Source organism: Mirounga angustirostris, unplaced genomic scaffold (assembly GCF_029215605.1).
Source record: "Mirounga angustirostris isolate CCGP_5_RB_7025 unplaced genomic scaffold, mMirAng1.0.hap1 SCAF_5, whole genome shotgun sequence".
In the NCBI taxonomy this organism is placed as follows: Eukaryota; Metazoa; Chordata; class Mammalia; order Carnivora; family Phocidae; genus Mirounga; species Mirounga angustirostris.
The window spans coordinates 6,934,328-6,951,938 of record NW_026991713.1 but is presented as its reverse complement, the minus strand read 5'-3'; the positions used below and the strand labels follow the sequence as shown (position 1 = coordinate 6,951,938).

General features: G+C 42.8%; 1 long non-coding RNA gene across 1 annotated transcript; it reads right to left on the bottom strand.

Annotated features, from left to right (window-relative positions):
• Positions 1-6,739: 6,739 nt before the first annotated feature.
• On the bottom strand, positions 6,740-13,381 carry LOC135364377 (uncharacterized). Its single transcript, XR_010411300.1, has 3 exons — positions 10,577-13,381; positions 7,986-8,177; positions 6,740-7,899 (listed from the first exon to the last, which is right to left on the bottom strand). It is a non-coding gene; the product is annotated as an uncharacterized LOC135364377 (long non-coding RNA).
• Positions 13,382-17,611: the final 4,230 nt, after the last annotated feature.

Sequence of the window (17,611 nt, the reverse complement as noted above, 5' to 3'; positions counted from 1 at the left end):
AGTCCCGCATTGGGCTCCCTGCTCAGCAGGGGGTCTGCTTCTCTCTCTGACCCTCCTCTCTCTCATGCTCTCTCTCTGTCTCTCTCAATTAAAAAAAAAAAAAAAAGAATTCTTCATAAACATTGTTAGTGTTTACATGACATTCTGACAGGGTTGCACCATTATGTGTTTTCTGATCCCTATTTTAAGGTATTTTAGTTGTTTCCAGGTTTTTGCTATTACAGACAACATTGCAATTAACTTCCCTTATATAGAGGGTTTTTTTTTTTTTTTTTTCCATCTTGGATTATTTCCTTAAAAGAGGTTAGAGTTACTGATTAATCCTCATTGTAACAATTAGGAAACCAGATGCTCCTATGTTGCTAAGACAGCCTTTCCTAAGGAAGTGGTGGATGTTAATGGGTCTTATGTGAAAAGGGGGGTTATTGAGTCATATATATTTGAAAAAGCCAGGTGAACAGATTTCTTTACTTCATGATTTCTCAGCACCTTGAATATACTAATGAACATAAATCTCCAAGAGGGAGAGACTTTCAAAATATACATATTTTTTCAAAATTATTTGACCTTAGACTATTTTATTCACTAAACGTTTTGGAAAGACTTACTCAGTGGAACAAACTTTGGGAAACACTTTCTGGAATGAGGGGATATTAGAATTAAAGTCCTGTAAGTGTCTGGAATGTGCTAGCCCTTAAAACTCTTCCCAGCAATGAGACAAGTCAAGGACCATTCTTCTTTCCCTTCCAAGAAAAAGAGCTTCATGTCCAGTTTGTAGAGAGCAGGAGATCTTGAAGAAGGCATATGATAATATAGCTCCAGATTCCGCTTAGAAATTACTGGCACAGGGTCATGGGTATAGGAAGCTGGCATGTCAGTAGCACAAGGGACTGCTGGTATGCCCAGACGACTGTCACAAAGGGAAGAAGTAAATAGGGAAAACGTAGGTTTAACCCTTTTCTAAAGGTTCCAGATAGAGAATTTAGACCATATGGATCTTAAATGTGGGTCACAGGTTCCAGATCTCTTTCTCTTAAAAATTTTTGAGGAGGGCGCCTGGGTGGCTCAGATGGTTAAGCGTCTGCCTTCGGCTCAGGTCATGATCCCAGAGTCCTGGGATCGAGTTCCGCATCGGGTTCTCTGCTCAGCGGGGAGCCTGCTTCCCCCTCTGCCTCTGCGTCTCTCTCTCTCTCTCTCTGACTCTCATGAATAAATAAATAAAATATTAAAAAAAATTTTTTTGAGGAAAGTGATAAGGATTTTTTTTTTCTTTTAAGAGTCTCTTCTTTTCTCACTTCTAAACCTCTCTACATGGGCAGAAGTGACAAGGAGAGGAAGAGGGAGAGATTCTACCAACCAGAGCAGGAATAGGGTTCCCCTCATTCAACTTTTCAGTTTCTGCTGGAATGTGATGGTAAATTGGGAATAGGGTCAAGGGGTGAGGCCTCTTTTATGCTGGAATAGTTGTCTAAATAACTAATGTCTGGCAGACATATTCTGGGATTAGAATTCTAAAAGAGTAGCAACTAGACTTTGTCTTCTGCTCTGCATTCTAGGTGGATTTAAAAAAAATGATTTATTTATTTGAGAGAGAGAGCATGTGTGAGTGGGGGGAGGGACAGAGGGGGAGAATCCTCAAGCAGACTTCTCGCTGAGTGCAGACCCCAACTTGGGTGTGGGGGTGGGGGGGAGCCTTGATCTCATGACCCTGAGATCATGACCTGAGCTGAAACCAAGAGTCAGATACTTGACTGACTGAGCCACCCAGGTGCTCCTATACCAGGTGGATTTGAAGTGAGGTTCAGTGACCTAGAAAGATTAGTAAGTCCAAGTCTCCTGAAGGTGGAATTCTATGATGTTCTCCCCTGCAAAGGGAACTGAGGTTCAGTGACCTAGAAGGGTTAGTAAGTCCAAGTCTCCTGAAGGTGGAATTCCATCATGTTCTCCCCTGCAAAAGGAACCTGTTCACCTGTTTCACCGATTATAACCAAAGGTTATAATCAAAGGTTGTGATTATATACAGATGGGACCAAGCAGAGCCACAGTTTGGACCCGTTTGGAGCTATGTGACACACCTACTCTTAGCTCCCACTGCCTGGTGCAGCTGTTCCCCCAAAAGACTCAGTCAGATTCTTTCTATAAGAAGCACATCGTAGGGCGCCTGGGTGGCTCAGTTGGTTAAGCGACTGCCTTCGGCTCAGGTCATGATCCTGGAGTCCCAGGATTGAGTCCCGCATCGGGCTCCCTGCTCAGCAGGGAGTCTGCTTCTCCCTCTGACCCTCCTCCCTCTCATGCTCTCTGTCTCAAATAAATAAATAAAATCTTTAAAAAAAAAAAAAAGAAGCACATCGTATAAGGAGAGTTTTGGGTCTTGTGTATTCAAAGGGATCTGGTTTTGCTCCACCTATCATAAGTCCAACAAGGATTCAGCTAGGCCTGTTATGTGCTGAAAGCATTGATGCTGGGTCATTCAGCTCCCCACTGACATTTTTAAAAATATTTTACTTATTTATCTGAGAAAGAGAGAGAGTGCACAAGTTGGGAGGGGGCAGGGGTAGAGGGAGAAGCAGACTTCCCCCTGAGCAAGGAGCCCAACGTAGGGCTCGATCCCAGGATCCTGAGATCATGACCTGAGCCGAAGGCAGACGCTTAATGGACTGAACCACCCTGCCCCTCCACTGACATTTTGGATGCTTCCTTCCTGACTCACTCCCTGAGCTGGTGGATTCTTTCTTCTTCCTGTCTCTTTCCCAACTGCAATACAGAAACTACTCTTGCTTTCTGTACTTTGTCTCCTCATTTCCTATTAGGAATACAAAGGGAAAGGAAGAAGGCCTTTTCTCTCTGGACTATCTGGTAGTGAATCCACAAAATAAGCATCTAAATACTCTTTTTCCTGGATGAGTGGATGCTTGTCAGCCTGCTGGTGCAGAGCCTTCCTGGCTTGACTGTCCTGTGGAATCAAGGGGAAAATGTACAGTTGGTGGGATTTTTCAATCCATAGATTAATATATGCAGGAAATATTGCATGTCTTTGTTTTCTTTTAATTTAGTTCTGTTATAAAGATCCCCACCACCATCTGCCTTGCTGGTGGGCTCCCCCAAACTTCTGAGATTATGCAAAGGTATCCAGATCTTATGCGGCATCAAGATGCCAGGAAGGCCCTTCCAGGCATCAGATTACTTCTGAAACAACCACTGCCCAGTCCTGGCGGTTCCTTAAGTCTGATAGCTCGGTTATTTCCTTATGTCCCTGGAATCTTGGGTGGGGCCTGGCAGCTGGGTTTCAGAGATCCAACTCCATGTACCATGTCACCTGTGAACACTGGGGAGCAGGACCCCAAACCCTACTCCTTGAGAGGCTCCAGTTCCTTTCCGAACCTCTCAGATTCTCCAGTACCCCATCCCCTCTACTTCTTGAGCACGCATTGTAATCCTAATCTCAGGATTTGGGTTTCCACAGAAGATAATAGAGAGCCTTTGCCTTCATGTTGACTTGGCTTTTCTTGCCCACTGCCTGGCTGCTTGCTTGAAATTATGTATGTGTGACTATGTATAGAATGTAAAGACCCAATCCAAATTCATACTGCACAGGTTCCTTATCCATCTGGTAGAAAGTAAAACATGGGGCATCCATCCTAACCTTTCCCTGGAGTGCCTTTAGGAGAGGGGAGATGGTGTGGCACACTCGACCATGGACTGCTGGAGAATAAACTCTTGAAGATTCTTAAATGGCTCAAGAAGAAGGGATTCTGTCTAAGGGAAAGGGTCTATAGATTCCACCAGCCATTTGATTAGTCTAGCTATGTATTTAGTAACTAATATTAAAAAACTTGTATAATATTTAGTAATCAGCATTTATTATAAAAAATAAAACATTTTTTAATTGAACTGAGCATTAATAAGTAGCTACTAATATTGAAAACAGTTGTTAAATTCCTTTTAAGGTCTAAATAGTCATTTGACAAATCTTTGAGTGCCCTAGCCAAAGCCAGTGGGGCTAGATTTTTGAGCTGTAAGAAAAAGCAAGGACAATTTCATCCTCCACCTCTGAGAGAGGTAATGCTCATCTCCTGGGTTTGGAGAGGAGTTATCAGAATGTGCCTTGCTCTCCTCTTTCACCATGTATGTGTGTAGAATGCTTTCTGCCTACCCCTCTCCCCACTGCAATACTATACTCCTTTTGGCTGCCTAGCAAAGTTCTATTCATCTGCTAAGTCTCGACTCAAAGGCTCTATGAAACCTTCCTGAACTTCCCAACCAAATTCAGATGTTATTTCTTCCTCTGTCCCACTCTATTTTGTGCACGACTCCATTAGAGAGCATTTACAGAGTGAATTGTCACTGTTGGTTTATATGTCTGTCTCTGCCCTGAACTGTGAGTTCTCTGAGGACATTTATTGGGCCATTACTCCTAGTGCTGTAGAGAGGGGACAAAGTCGTTTAAAATATAGTCCCTGTCTTCTAAGAACTTACTGATCAGCGCTTTAGGGCAAAAAGGGAACTAGTTGTTAGGTAATTGTTTGCCTCACTCTGCCACTCTTCTGGAGGATCCAGGGAAAAGAATTTCTGGTTATTGTTTTAATATAGGCTTTATTACTATCTAGGTATGGTGAGGCCATCAGATCAGGAGACAGCTGCCATTGAGAAGATAATTTGTTATACTTACAGATGCAAAGGCAGGGGCAGGCCACGCCATGGGCGCCACACAGGAAAGCACCAGGGATGAGGCGAAACTGGACCAGAGTCTTTATTGTGGTTTCCATGGGAAGGAACAGGTGAGACAGGGTAAGCAGGTTTAGGTTTGCACAGTTTGAGTAATTTCAGCGGGTTCGGGGGCAGAGAGGCTATCCCTGGTTGTCTAGTACCTGGCCCAGGGATGATTAGAGCAGGTAGAGCTTCATAAAAGAGATGTGTGGGGGAATGGCCCCAGAATGGTTTGCTTCCTTTTGAAAGGCACATTTACTGGCAGGTTGTTTACCATCTTTAGAAACTGGCAACCTCGAGAGGGGCAGTCCCTTTAGGGGTAGCAAGTCTCCAGATGTCCAAGTATCAGAATACAGAAAATAAAAGATATGATTAATACAGTGGCCTTCCTCTTTGGGTTCCCTAACGCTGGGTGGAATCTCTGAAAATCAGGGTGAAAAGTTCTTTCTTCTGAGAAGCTTTTTCTGAACTCCCCTTCCAGAATAATTGCCCTTCTGCTGAGCTTATATTGTTTCTGGTGAAAAACTGTGCCAAACTTATTGGGATTGTTTGCGTGCCCATCTCCTCCATGACCTATGCGCTCCTTGAGAACAGAGGCTGTATATCCCATTGCAGGGACACCTAGCAGAAGGTGCTGCACAGAGTGGGTGTCCAGCAAATATTTGTTGAGGGAATAAAGATGTGAAAATTTGTGTTTCTTGATTTATGATGTACACACACAACACATATATACACCACTAAATTCTAGCCATCAGTTGAAGATTATAATTTGCAAGATAAGTTTTGTTTGGCAGGCTGTTAGAGAGGATTAGAATTTCAGATTTTAGAGAAAGCTGTCCCTTCTCTGGCTGGTTGAGTTGACCAGTCCTGAAGGCATGGTTATGTTTCACCTCTTCCTACCCCACAGCCATGGTTTATATGGTTCCTATTGGCCAAAGCCACTGCTGGCAAGGTGATCCCATAGACCTCATCTGGTGTTGAAAGGCCTTTGAAAGTGAATTAATGATCATTACTGGAGTTGGATGCCAGGCAATGTACTAAGGCACTTCATAAGCATGTCTCACTTCATCCCCGTAGCAATCCAGTGAGGTGAGCACTATTCATGTCTTCATTTTACAGCTAAACATACTAAAGCTGGGAGACCTTAAGAAACCCAAGAATCCATACCTATTGAGTGGCGGATGCAGGACATGAACTCAGGCTGATTCCAGAGCCTGCTACCCCAACCTCTGACTGAGGAACCCACCCCCGAGCATCATCCTCTTTTCATCCCACAGGTGCCAAGCAGTAGGAGGTGTTTCCTTGCATGTGGTGGCTCGATCCTCTCCGCACATCTGTGAGGTCCTGGTGAGTTCTGAGTCCTTTCCTTGTTGTGGGCTTGATCCCTGCTGGTCCGAGGGCGTCCAGTATGGTCCAGTAGGTCAGAGAGGGCTCAGATTTCTCATAGGGCCAGAAGATTGGTTCCAGATCCTCTGCTGCCATGTGACTGGGGTGTGGGGGTTGGAGAGCCCAAGGCTAGCTGCCCTCAAGTCAGCTAAGCTGGTAGGGGAAAGAGGGAACCCTGGGATCTTTGAGTTTTCCTTGGCCTCATGCCCTCACCACAGGCCTGCCATCTGTGGCCTTAGTAATGCCCCTGAATCAAGAGTATGAATAACAGACGGGAGGTGAAGAGTTTGAGACAGGCAGGAATTATGTCCATTTATGAACTAACGAAGCACCCTGCCAGGCACTTCACAGGCATAATCTAGCAAGGTGAGTGCTTGGACCCCCATCTCACAGATTGAGAAACTGGGGCAGAGAGGGAAGCAAATTGCCTAAGGCACACAGCTACCTAGTAAGTGACAGGGCAGGATCTGAACTAGGTTTCGCTTCTCATTCACACACACTCATTTATTGAATGCCTTTTTTTTTTTTTTTTAAGATTTTGTTTATTTATTTATTTGACAGAGAGAGAGAAACAGCATGAGAGGGGATAGGGTCAAAGGGAGAAGCAGGCTCCCTGCTGAGCCGGGAGCCCAATGTGGGACTCGATCCCAGGACTCCGGGATCATGACCTGAGCCGAAGGCAGTCGCTTAACCAACTGAGCCACCCAAGCGCCCATATTGAATGCCTTTTGTGTTCCATCTCTGTGCACTTGGGATATCAGTGAGCAGACGAAAGTCCCTGCTCTTACCGAGCTTACACTGTAGTGATACTAAGATGTAATCAGTACATAAGTGATATGATATAACTAGGCATATCCTATTCAAACTGCAGAAGAAGCAAAGACAGAGAAGTTGATGAGAGTTATGGAAAAGTACAGAGCTAAGTGTGGGAGATTGGGAATGCCAGGGGGTTGGCGGAGGGGGCAGACTGTAACAGAACCTTGTCAAGTAGGTAATGTCTGAGTGAAGACTGGAAGGATAAAGGAGGTGAGGGAGCTAGCCATGCAGATATCTGTGGAAGGGTGTTCTAGGCAGAGGAAACAGCTAGCGTAGAGGCAGCTTAATTCCAGGGTGACTCAAGACATAGATGAATGTGAGAAGACTCCTATTCTCAAGGAAGGAAAATGCTTGAAAACAGATTGCAAGCCAATCAGAGTGAGAGAGATCTGAACCAGCCCACGTAATACAGCTTGGGGATGGAGACTGATTTCTAGGTTCTCGTTAGAAAACAGGCCTTCTTCCTGCCTATGTCCTGAGGAGAAAAAAGAAGCTAATGTAACCGAAGAGGCTGGGGTCACCCTGGCTGTACACCCTCCATTAAAGCCTGCTTGCTGTTTCAACACCTCTGCCGTGCCCTTGGTCTCTCTGTTCCTGAGGGCATCTGTGATATGTACTGCCTGGTGCTGGTTCCTCAGGACTGCCCTGCAGGCAGCGTGGACAGGCCTGGACTCTCAGCTTCCTGGCTGGGCTCTGCACTTGTCTTCATTCAATGGTTCGTTGTCTGCTTCCGAGACAGATGGATGTTCTTAGTGCTGATGTCTCTGAATCCCCTCAATGGAGTCCTTGCTTGAGTTGGGGAAGCCTGCTCGCTGACTCTCCATAGAGAGGGGCACTGAGACAAACTGATGTGAGAGCTGTAGGCTGACCACTTGTTCATGTTGCTGCCCAGTATTGTGTCTGGGCTTCCTAAGGATCAGTTCAGGTCAAGTACTTACTGAGGCTGCTTTATACCAGCCCTGTGCTCTGAGGAATCTGACGTGCCCTGATCTGGAAATAGATAGTCTTATTATGTTTTGCAAGTTTCCACCCTGGACCCCACCCACCCGTAAGATAGAATGGTAGCAGATAAGTACTCCACCCTCTGTGATCTCCCTGGGGAGGTTGTCTGGAGCTCCTCTAAGCTTGATGGTCTTATTTTCCTTGGTCCTCATACCTCTGTTTGGGCTTTGATGTACCTCAGTTTGGGAACTATTTTAGAAATATTTCCACTCCAGCTTGGGCTTCTCCCTTGGACCTAATTCTTGCATTAGACCTCTGGCTTTTACCTGATGATAATGAGAGAGAGAGAGAGAGAGAGAGAAACTCTTAATTCCTGACAAAAGTGCAATGATAGAGGCCTGCTCGGGGTTCAGGGGAGGGGTTCCAGCCAGCCTAAGGTTGTTTTGTAGGCTTTCCTGGAGAAGAGGATGCCTGTATTGTTTGGATGCCCCAACCAGGAAGGCCCTTGGTCTGGGTGTATGGTCTATCTAGTCTTGGTAAGGAGACCAGTTGTCCCCTTATGCAAATATTCTTGCCTGCAAATCCTCCTGCTTCCTTCATAGATTGATTCCTAAATAGGAGACAAGGGTTTTCTGGTCCAACATGTAAGGGGCTTGGAAGTCAAAACTCCCAACCTCACAAGAAAAAGGTGAACAAACTGCAAATCATCTACTTTTCGTAGATCCATGAGAAAATGGAAGTCATAGGGCAGGTGCTGCCTGCAAAACTGGACAGACAGGTGGATACAGATAATCACAACTTACCAAGAGCAAAAGCTCAGGTAAGGAACCCCAGTGGTGGAGCTAGTACCAGGGTGGGAATACTTAACAGTAATTGATGAATTGCTGGAAGCTTTGTGTAGACAAACTTGAGAGTTAAAAATTTCAGGGAGGGGGCTACTTTTAGGGGGAGCCTGACATTTTTGTGAGTTTTGCCTCCAGGAGTCCTGCCAGGTCCCCCACAATAAAGAGTGAAGAAAAATCCTTTTGTGCTTCCAGCAGGGGGAATAGAAAAGTAGCTATTTTAGGGTGCCTGGGTGGCTCAGTTGGTTAAGTGACTGCCTTCGGCTCAGGTCATGATCCCAGGGTCCTGGGATCGAGTCCCGCATCGGGCTCCCTGCTCGGCGAGGAGCCTGCTTCTCCCTCTGACCCTCCCCCCTCTCATGTACTCTTCTCTCATTCTCGCTCTCTCAAATAAATAAATAAAATCTTAAAAAAAAAAAAAAGAAAAAGAAAAGTAGCTATTTAAAAATACATCCAAAGCATTATGTTCTCCTTAACATGGACTGCCCTCAAGAGAAACTACTTAACCAGAGCCTAACTGGCCCAGGGAAGGGAAATACCCAAGGCCAGCTAAAGGCTAAATACCTTTAGCCTTTCTGCCTTAACTAAGGGGGTGGGGGAAACGCAGCAACTGAGAAGCATTTGTGAAGGTTAAAGCCCATGGGCTCATTAAAAGACTGATACCTAATCATAGGACTATAGAATGCTTCCCTTCCCCCAACACCTTACCACCACATCAGTAGGGCCCCTGCATAATAACGGGATTACAAATGAAAGAACTGCATATCTCAGACCTTATTTTTTTTATTTTTTATTTTTTTAAGACTTTATTTATTTATTCATGAGAGACAGAGAGAGAGAGAGAGAGAGAAGCAGGCTCCCCGCAGAGCAGGGAGCCCGATGCGGGACTCGATCCCAGGACCCTGGGATCATGACCTGAGCCTAAGGCAGACGCTTAACCATCTGAGCCACCCAGGCGCCCTCTCAGACCTTATTTAAGACGTCTCTAGGGGGGCAGCTGGGTGGCTCAGTCCTTCGGCTCAGGTCATGATCCCAAGGTCCTGGGATCGAGCCCCGCATCGGGATCCCTGCTCGTCGGGAAGTCTGCTTCTCCTGCTTCCTCTCCCTCTGCTTGTGTTCCCTCTCTCCCTGTCTCTCTCTCTCTGCGTCAAATAAATAAATAAAAATCTTAAAAAAAAAAAAAAAGACGTCTCTAGGGAAATACAAGGACGGGGGGGGGGGGGCGGGTGGGAGGGGAGAAAAAATAAGAACACCAGAGGAAATTTACCTCTAACAACCTGTAGCTACAGTAAACAGTGAGCACAGCCTACCTCCAAACCAGATAAACTAAAGCCGCACGCTTGAGGCCTATTTTCTTCCACCCTTTTTACACAGTATATTATGTCTGGCTTTCAGCATAAAACTACAAATCATACCAAAAGACAAAAAAAAACACAACTTGGACAGAGCAAGCATCAGAATCAGACTCATAAATGGCAAAGATGTTGGAATTATCAGACTGGAAATTTAAAACATTAATATGCTAAGGGCTCTAATGGAAAAAGTGGACAACATTCAAGAACAGATGGGTCATGTAAGCAGAGAGATGGAAACTCTAAGAAACAATCAAAGGAAATGCTAGAAATAAAAAAACATTGTAACAGATGGGGCGCCTGGGTGGCTCAGTTGGTTAAGCGACTGCCTTCGGCTCAGGTCATGATCCTGGAGTCCCGGGATCGAGTCCCGCATCGGGCTCCCTGCTCGGCAGGGAGTCTGCTTCTCTCTCTGACCCTCCTCCCTCTCATGCTCTCTGTCTCTCATTCTCTCTCTCGCAAATAAATAAAATCTTAAAAATAAAAAATAAAGATTTAAAAAAAAAACATTGTAACAGAAATGAAGCACACCTCTGGTGAGTTCATCACTGAACTGGACATGGCCAAGGAAAGAATCCATGAGTTTGAACATATGTCACTAGTAACCTCCTAAACAAAAGAGAAAAAGGAATGAAAAATATGGAACAAAATACCCAAGAACTGTGGGATAGTTACAAAATGTGTAGCACACCTGTAAAGAAGAAAAAAGAGGGGCGCCTGGGTGGCTCAGTCGTTAAGCGTCTGCCTTCGGCTCAGGTCATGATCCCAGGGTCCTGGGATCGAGCCCCACGTCGGGCTCCCTGCTCTGTGGGGAGCCTGCTTCTCCCTCTCGCACTCCCCCTGCTTGTGTTCCCTCTCTTGCTGTGTCTCTCTCTGTCAAATAAATAAAATCTTAAAAAAAAAAAAAAAGAAAGAAAGAAAATCATAAGGAAGAGCAAGTACAGTACCATATGTATATTTATTGAAAAAAATCCACGTGTAGGTGGGCCAGGCCAGTTGGGTAGGGCACCCTGGGATGGCGATGTTCCATGGCCTGGTGGTTTTGGCTTAGTGGCAGCAGCCACCAGGATGGCCCACAGCAATGACAGTGGCCTAGAGATGCAATAAAGCTGCCCATCTGCTTGGAGGTACACCACGGGCCTGTGGCCATCAGCAGTTGAAGCTACACGTGAGTGCATCAACCTCTGAGGGTGTAGGCCACTGCAGGAAGGGGTCCACACTTCGCCCTGGAGGGGCCCAAGGTCCACGGCTGCCCCGGCACAGCCCTGAAGCATGTCTGGAGCACTCAAGGGGCAGGGGTAGTGGGATACGGGGCTCCCTTTGCAGCTCCCAGCACACACAGGGTACCCTGCACCCCTGCCTGGTCCTGGGCCCCCTGTGGTTGCCAACAGCCTCTGTGGGCCTCCGCAGATACCCAGAGAGCAGCAGGTATGACCTGCACCAGTCACCTTTTATTCAGTCTGTGACGACGGTGGGGATGGGGCAGTTGTAAATAAATGACTTGTGGCTTTTGTTGTCAACTCTAAAAAATTTCCATGTATAAGTGGACCTGCACGATTCTAACCCACATTGTTCAAGGGCCAACTGTATAGTCAAATTCAGAATATTCTAATACTGTAACATGGTGGTGTATTCACCATTTAACTCTAGTATAAAGGTTAAAGGACAAAGGTATTAAAAATAATTATAGCTACTATCATTTGTTAAAGAATCCACAATATAAAAAGAGATAAACTTGACATAAAAAATGTACAAAGAGGGAAAGTAAAAGGGTAGAGTTTTGCATATGGTTGAAGTAAAGTTGTTATCAGTACAGAACAGACTGCTGTATCTATAAGATATTTTACGTAAGCCTCATGGTAACCACAAAACAAAACCCTATAATAGATACGCAAAAGATAAAGGCAAGGGATTCAAAGCATAACACTACAGAAAATCATCAATTCACAAAAGAAGACAGCAAAAGAGAGAGAAAGGTACAAGGGAACTTTTTAAAAAACAGCCAGAGAACAATTAATCAGATGACATCAGTAAGCCCTTACTTATCAATAATTACTCTTGATATAAATGGATTAAAAAATAAGATCCAACTATATGTTGCCTACAAGAGACTCACTTCAGCTTTAAGGATACACACAGCTTAAAATGAAGAGATGGAAAAAGATATTCTATACAAGTGGAAACCAAGAGACAGCAGGGATAGCCACACTTAGACAAAATAGACCTTAAACCACAAACTATAACAAGAGACAAAGGAGTTCATTATATAATGATAAAAAGGTCAATTCATCAAGAGGACATAACAATCATATATGTACCCAACATTAGAGTAACTATATTAAGTAAATACTAACATCTGAAGGGAGAAATATACAACGATCCAGTTATAGTAGGGGAATTCAATACCACACTTTCAACCATGGGTAGAACATCCAGACAGAAAATCAATAAGAAAATATTGGACTTCAACTACAGACCAAATGCACCCAACAAATATATGCAGAACACCGCATTAAAGAGCAGCAGAACATACATTCTTCCGAAGTGCACACATAACACTCTGCAGGACAGATCATATATCACAAAACAAGTCTTAGCAAATTTAAGATTTAAATCATACCAAGTATCTTTTCCAACACACTGGTAAGAAACTAGAAGTCAGTAACAAGAGGAAACCTGGAAAATTCACAAATATGTGGGAATTAACACACTCCTGTACAACCAATGGGTCAAAGAAGGAATCAAAAAAGAAAAAATTATCGGGGTGCCTGGGTGGCTAAGTCGGTTAAGCATCTGCCTTCAGCTCAGGTCGTGATCTCAGGGTCCTGGGATCGAGCCCTGCATCGGGCTCCCTGCTCAGTGGGAAGCCTGCTTCTCCCCCTCCCTCTACCTGCCGCTCCCCCTGCTTGTGCTCTCTCTCTGTCAAATATATAGATAAAATCTTTAAAAAGAAGAAGAAATAAAAAATTATCTTGAAACAAAATAGAAACACAACATACCAAACTTACAGCAAAAGCAGTGTTAAAATGGGGAAGCTTATAGTGACAAATGTCTACATTAAAAAAAAAAAAAAGACTTCAAATAAACAACCTAACTTCACACTTAAGGAACAACAAAAAGAACAAACCAAACCCAAAGCTAGCAGAAAGAAGGAAGTAACAAAGACTAGACCAGAAATAAATGAAATAGATGCCAGGAAAAAAAATAGAAAACATTAATGAAAAAGCTGGGTTTTTTAAAAGATAAAATTGACAAGCCTTTAGCTAGACAAAGGAAAAAAAAGAGAGAGGACTCAAAATCAGAAATGAGAGAGCAGAGATCATACCTAATACCACAGAAAAACAGAGCATAAGAGACTACTAAAACAATTATACACCAACAAATTAGATAATCTAGAAGAAATGGATAAATTCTTAGAAACATACAACCTAACAAGACTGAATCATGAAGAAATAGAAAATCTAAACAGATACACAATGAGTAATTGAATCAGTAATCAAAAATCTCCCAATGCAGAAAGGCTCAGGACCAGATAGTTTCTCTGCTGAAGTCTATCAAACATTTAAAGCATTAATATTAACCATTTTCAAACTCTTGCAAAAAAAACTGAAGAGAAGGGAAGTCTCTCAAGCTCATTTTATGAGGCCAGAATTGCCCTGATAGCAAACACAGATAAGGACACTGTAAGAAAACTACAGACCCATATCCCTGATGAATATAGATGCAAAACTCTCAAAATATTAGCAAACATCATATTAGAAGGATCATACTAGGGGCACCTGGGTGGCTCAGTCATTAAGCGTCTGCCTTCAGCTCAGGTCACCATCCCAGGGTCCTGGGATCAAGCCCCATATCGGGCTCCCTGCTCCGCAGAAAGCTTGCTTCTCCCTCCCCCACTCCCCCTGCTTGTCTTGTGTTCCCTCTCTCGCTGTGTCTCTCTCTGTCAAATAAATAAATAAACTTTTGGAAAAAAAAAGGGGGGGGTCATACCATGATCAAGTAGGATTTATCTCTGGGATGTAAGGATGGTTCAACATATGCAAATCAATTAATATGATATACCACATTGACAAAGTGAAAGATAAAAATCATATGATCATCTCAATAGATACAGAAAAAAGTATTTGACAAAATACAACATCCAAACATTGATGAAAGAAAGACCTAAATAAATGGAAAGACCTCCCTATTTGTGGATTGGAAGATTTAATATTGTAAAAGTCCTGGGACGCCTGGGTGGCTCAGTTGGTTAAGCGACTGCCTTCGGCTCAGGTCATGATCCTGGAGTCCCGGGATCGAGTCCCACATCGGGCTCCCTGCTCTGAAGGGAGTCTGCTCCTCCCTCTGACCCTCCCCCCTCTCATGTGCTCTCTGTCTCTCTCATTCTCTCTGTCTCAAATAAATAAATAAAATCTTTAAAAAAAAAAAAAAAAGTCCTAACAGATTCAGTGCAATCCCTATCAAAATTTCAATGGCCTTTTTACAGAAATGGATAGCTGATCCTGAAATTCATATAGCAAGGGACCCAGAATAGCTAAGATAATCTTAAACAAAAAGGAACAAAGTTTAAAGACACACATTTCCAATTTTAAAACCTATTAGAAAGCTACACTAATAAAAACTGTGGTACTAGAATAAAAATAGACACATAGATCAATGAAATATAGAGTCCTGAAATAAACTCATACATCTATAGCCAACTGATTTTTGACAAAGGCACTAAGACCATTCAATGAGTAAAAATAGTCTTTTCAGTAAGTGGTACTAGGACAAGTAGCTAGCCACACAAATGAATTTGGATCTCTACTTCACACCATATACAAAAATGAACTCAAAATGGTTGACAGACCTATATAAAACACTTAGAAGAAAACATAGGGTAAATCTTAATGACTCTCGATTAGACAACAGTTTCTTAAGACACGACACTAAAAACACAAGCAACCAAAGAAAAAATAAATAAATTGGACCTTATCAAAATAGAAAACTTTTGTGTGTGTCAAAGGACACTATTAAGAAAGTGAAAAGACAACACACAGAAGGGGAAAATATATTTGCGAATCCTATATCTGATAAGGGTCTATTATGGGAATATATAAAGATCACTTACAACTCAATAATAAAAACAACAAAAAATTAAAAAGACAAAAAGCATAATTTAAAAATAGGCAAGCTCCTCCTGCTTGTGCTCTCTCTTTTTCTCTCTCTCTCATGAATGATTAAATAAAATCTTTTTTAAAATATGGTAAAAAACATAATATAAAGCCTATCTTAACCATTTTTAAGTGTCCATTTCGGTAGTGTTAACTATATTCACATTGTTGTGCAGTGGATCTCTGGGACTTTTTCATGCAAAACTGAAACTCCATACCAAACCCCTGGCAACTACCATTCTACTTTGCTTCTACAAAGTTGACTACTTTAGATACCTCACATAAGTGGAATCACACAGTACCTGTCTCTTTGTGGCAAGCTTATTTCACTCAGTATATCCTCAAGGTTCATCCATGTTGTAGCATGTGACAGAATGTCCTTCTTTTTTAAGGCTAAATAATATGTATGTATGTACTTCATTTCTTTATCCATTCATCCATCAATGGACTTTTGGGTTACATGTCTTGACTATTACGCTTAATACTGCAATGGATATGGGTGTGAGTTTTGTTGTTTTTGTTTTAAATTTTTTATTTTTAAATAATCTCTACAGCCAACATGGGGCTCAAATTTACAACCCCGAGACCAAGAGTTGCGGGCTCTACCGACGAACCAGCCAGGCGCCCCTAGTGTGAGTTTTTTTTAACAGGTTTACTGAGATATAATTCACATAACCATAGGTCATTCATTTAATGTGTACAATTCAATGGGTTTTAGTATATTCACAGATATGTGCAACCATTGCTCCAGTCAAGTCAAGAACATTTTCATCACCTCAAAAAGAAGCCTTGTGCCCTTTAGTTGTTATCCCTTATCCCACCATCCTCCCCCTCCGGCCCTAAGCAACCACTGAGCTACTCTCTGTCTCTACACATTTCCCTATCCTGGAATTTCAAAGGAATGGAATCATATAATATGTGGTCTTTTGTGACCAGCTTCTTGTGACACATAACCTTAGCACAAGGTTTTCAGGGTTCATCCACGTTGCAGCATGTGTCAGTACTTGACTCCATTTTGTGGCTGACTAATGTTACATTGTATGGTTAACCATATTTTGTTTATTCATTCAGGAGCTGGTAGACATTTGGGTTGTTTCCACCTCTTAGCTGCTATGAATAATGCTGCTATAAACAACTGTGTGCACGGTTTTGTGTGGACATACGTTTTCATTTCTTTTGGATATATATACTTAGATGCGGAATTTCTAGGTCATATAGTACCCTGTATTTAATCATCTGAGGAATTGCCAGGTCCTTTTCCACAGGAACTGTACCAGTTTTACATTTCTACCAGTAGCATATGAGGGTTCTAATTTCCCCACATCCTTATCAACAATTACGACTTTTTTATTCTAGCCATCCTTTTAGGTGTAAAGTGGTATCTTGTGGTTTTTATTTGCATTTCCCTAATGGTTAGTGATGTGGAGCACTGGCCATTTGCTTATCTTCCTTGGAAAAATTTCTATTCAGATCTTGTGCCCATTTTTAAATTGGGTTGTCTTTTGATTATTGAGTTGTAAGAGTTCCTTATGTTTTTTAACCTAAGTCCCTTTTATGGCATGTAAATTGCAGACATTTTCTCCCATTGTGTGGGTTGTCAAATTATAGCTACAGATCTCCCTCTGATCCCTACTTTCACTCCATGTTTTGCTATGTTGTGTTTTTGTGTTTGGAGTACATTGTATGTTCATTTTCATTCTTCTCAAGCATCTTCCCTAGTATGTGCTGATTTGCTTCTGTCTTGCTTTCAGAATTCTCCCTATGTCTTTTGAGAGTTTGATTGGGTTCTGTCTAGGGCTGAATCCCTTTGAGTTTATCCTACTTGGAGCTCATGAATTTCTTGGATGTGTAGCTTCATTTTTGTCACCAAATAGGGGAAACTTGTAGCCATGATTTTTTCAAGTATTCTTTCTGCCCTTTCTTCTTCTGTGTATGTTGGTGTGCTGCATGGTGTCCTGTAGGTCTCTGAGCCTCTGTTCATCTTTCTTCATTCTGCTGTTCCTCACACAGGTCAACTTCAACGGACCTATCTTTGAGCTTGCCGATTTCTTCTGCCTGGGCGTGTCAAATTAATTTTTTAAATCTCAGTTATTATACTTTTCAACTTGCATTTGGTTCCTTTCTGTAATTTTATTTTTTTTATTTTATTTTTTTTAAAGATTTTATTTATTCATTCATAAGAGACAGAGAGAGAGGCAGAGGGAGAAGCAGGCTCCCCGCCAAGCAGGGAGCCTGATGCGGGACTCGATCCCAGGACCCTGGGATCATGACCTGAGCCGAAGACAGACACTTAACCATCTGAGCCACCCAGGCGCCCTCCTTTCTGTAATTTTAAAGATTTTTTTAAAATTTATTTATTTGAGAGAGAGAGAATGAGAGACAGAGAGCATGAGAGGGAGGAGGGTCAGAGGGA